Here is a 3817-nt window from a genome sequence, read left to right as displayed (position 1 = left end):
GTGAGAGTGACTAACAAAATCAATGTGGGCCCCCAGTAGGTCAGGGCCCATGGGCACATGCCCTGCTTGTCCGGTCGGTATTCGTCCATGATAACTACAAGTTTAGATAGCTGGCTAAACAAACTTACCAATCTAGTTGAGTGACAAACATAAAAAGAGAAAAACTGCTGGTGCACAACCAAATTTGTGTATTCTACATGAAATATGTGGTCCTTTATAGCTCAGTTGGTAGAGCATGGGGCTTGTAAGGGTAGGTGGTTCAATTCCTGGGACCACCCATAGATAAAATGTATGCACCCATGACTGTGAGTCACTTTGGATAAAAGCTTCTGCTAAATGGCATATTTTCTAACTCTCAACAGTAATTTGAGACCCTGACTAAGTTGCTAATAAAAAAAACACATCTGCAACCCATACTTTAACAAAGGCTGCTTTAGACATTCAGAATGGTGAAAAAATGCCTGCTGAGTGCAAATAGGGAGCCACTCTACAAATGATCACTAACCCAAAACAGATCTATAATAGATAAAAATACAATTTCCTTACTCATAGTGAGGACGCAACTTTAAATCATTCCCCCCACTCTTCCCTAACAGCGAATTAAGGAAGTTCTGACAAGCGCGACAAAGTTTGAGGATATTTTTCAACAAAAGTTAAGGACAGTAAGTAGGAAACCCTGGTTTCGATAGGTGATAAGATATTGTCATAAAAGGGGTGTGGATATTTGGCCTGGCGCTGACTGAATGGGAGCCGAACATCTGAAGGTTTTACTCGGCTGGTCTCAGCAGGTCTCAGGAAGAAATTACAAGTCCTCATTGTCCGAGACCAAGTCAAGACCGAATAAATAAGTATCGGACACAGAGACTAGATGAAGAGACTTGGTCTTGAGTACTGGGGCGGCAGGGTAGCCTAGTGGTTAGAGCGTTGGGCTAGTAACTGGAAGGTTGCAAGTTCAAATCCCCGAGCTGACAAGGTACAAATCTGTCGTTCTGCCCCTGAACAAGGCAATTAACCCACTGTTCCTAGGATGTCATTGAAAATAAAAAATAAAATAAACTACAACACTGGGTAGGGGTAAAGTGACTATAGGCAAAAGGATAAATAATGAACAGTAGCAGCAGTGTATGTGATGAGCAAAAAGGGTGAATGCAGATAGTCTGGGTAGCTATTTGGTTAACTAATTATGGCTTGGAGGTAGAAGCTGTTCAGCAGGGTACATCGGTACCGCTTGCCGTGCGGTAGCAGAGAGAACAGCCTATGACATGGGGGGGTCTTTGACAATCTTTAGGGCCTTCCTTTGACACCGCCTGGTAGGTATAGAGGTCCTGAATGGCAGGGAGCTCGGCCTCAGTGATGTACTGGGCCATACGCATTGCTCTCTGTAGCACCTTGCGGTCAGATGCCAAACAGTTGCCATACCAAGTGGTGATGCAGCCAATCAAGATGCTCTCAATGGTGTAGCTGTGGAATTTTTAGAGGGTCTGAGGGCCCATGCCAAATATTTTCAGTCTCCTGAGATCGAAGAGGCATTGTCGTGCCTTCTTCGCGACTGTTGGTGTGTGTGAACCATGTTAATTAATTCTTTAGTGATGTGGGCACAGAGGAACTTTAAGATCTTGATTAGTGCCATATTGACACATATCTAGCTCTCTCTATATATATATATATATATATATATATACTGTACCAGTAAAAAGTTTGGACACACCTAATCATTCAAAGGTTTTTCTTTAATTGTACTATTTTCTACATTGTAGAATAATAGTGAAGACATCAAACTATGTAATAACACATATGGAATCATGTGGTAAAAATGTGCAGCACTCCATCACTCTCCTTCTTGGTCAAATAGCCCTTACACAGCCTGGAGGTGTGTTTTGTGTCGTTGTCCTGTTGATAAACAAATGATAGTCCCACTAAGCGCAAACCAGATGGGATGGCTTATCGCTGCAGAATGCTGCGGTAGCCATGATGGTTGTGTGCCTTGAATTCTAAATAAATCACAGACAATATCACCAGCAAAGCACCTCCACCTCCATGCTTCACGATGGGAACCACATGCTGAGATCATCCGTTTACCTACTCCACATCTCACAAAGACACAGCGGTTGGAAACCCAAAAAAATTACATTTGGACACATCAGAACAAATGACAGATTTCCACCATTCTAATGTGCATTGCTCATGTTTCTTGGCCCAAGCAAGTATCTTCTTCTTATTGGTGTCCTTAAGTAGTGGTTTCTTTGCAGCAATTCGACCATGAAGGCTGGATTCACGCAGTCTCTGAACAGTTGATGTTGAGATGTGTCTCTTACTTGAACTCTGTGAAGTATTTATTTGGGCTGCAATCTGAGGTGCACTCTAATGAACTTATTCTCTGCAGAAGAGGTAACTGGGTCTTCCTTTCCTGTGGCGGTCCTCATGAAAGCCAGTTTAATCAAAGTGCTTGCTGGTTTTTGCAACTGCACTTGAAGAAAGTTGTTGACATTTTCCAGATTGACTGACCTTCAGGTCTTAAAGTAATGATGGACTGTCATTTCTCTTTGCTTATTTGAGCTGTTCTTGCCATAATATATACTTGGTCTTTTATCAAATAGGGCTAACAGAGCTGATTGGCTCAAACGCATTAAGAAGGAAAGAAATTTCACAAATGACCTTTTAACAAGGCACACCTGTTAATTGAAATGCATTCCAGGTTACTACCTCATGAAGCTGGTTGAGAGAATGCCAAGAGTGTGCAAAGCTGTCATCAAGGCAAAGGGTGGCTACTTTGAAGAATCTCAAATATAACATTTATTTTTGATTTGTTTGAACACTTTTTTGGTTACTACAAGATTCCATGTGTTATATCAAAGTGTTGATGTTTTCAATATTATTCTACAATTTAGAAAATACCAAAAATAAAAACCCCTGAATGTGTAGATGTGTGCAAACTTTTGACTGGTACTGTATATATATATAAATAAATTAAATACTGCATTTGCAGCACCATGCAGGGCTACAGACACCAACCAATCTAATAAACTATGAATTATCTCCATGGATATGTCTGTCAATGTGTAATAGACAGAATCATCCAGTGGTCTATTCCAATGTGGGATTCAACATTGTGTCAGCGCACAAAATTGCTGCAGAAACAATTCGGTCTTACAAAACATTTGGCATTGAGCAAAATCCCTGTAGTTTTGTAGTCTTAATGTTGCGAATTTAAAAGTCTGGCATTCTCTGGATTTATGTTGCTTTCAAAACAACTGGGAACTCGGAAAAAAAACAAGGCCGAATCATGATAACGTCATTGATCTTCAAGTCGTAGCTCCAGAAAGAGGCCGGATTTACAATTCTGACTTGGATGACCGTTCAAAATGTATTTTCCCAGTCGGGGCGAATTTATTCTTGATTTCCCAGTTGTCTAGAGTAAAACAGCTCAAAGACTTCACTTATTTCAACAAGGCTTATGGGCATGCTATAATACTTGAGCAAAAAGAATATTTTTCTCTCAATACCTACTTTTAAAAGGTATGTGCTAGGGATGTGTATTTAAGTTTCATTTCCTGACCACAGTTCTAGCGGTGTCCCCACCCTTCCTCAGAAGGAATGCACAGTATTCAGCAGGGTTTTAGAGGGGCTGAATGTGGCACATTCTTTGGCATCTCACTTTCCACTGACAGAGAGAAATCCAGTAAGAGATAGTGAGTTGTACTTCCCCACTGTGGTGAGAAAAATTAATTGCATCTGCACACAGAAGCACTTCCACAATATTTTGAATTGGAATTCTGATGTGTTTAAATTGTCGTAATGATTGAGGTACAGATTTCAA

Source organism: Oncorhynchus kisutch, linkage group LG14 (assembly GCF_002021735.2).
Source record: "Oncorhynchus kisutch isolate 150728-3 linkage group LG14, Okis_V2, whole genome shotgun sequence".
Lineage (NCBI taxonomy): Eukaryota > Metazoa > Chordata > Actinopteri > Salmoniformes > Salmonidae > Oncorhynchus > Oncorhynchus kisutch.
Note: the sequence above shows the minus strand (reverse complement) of the source record.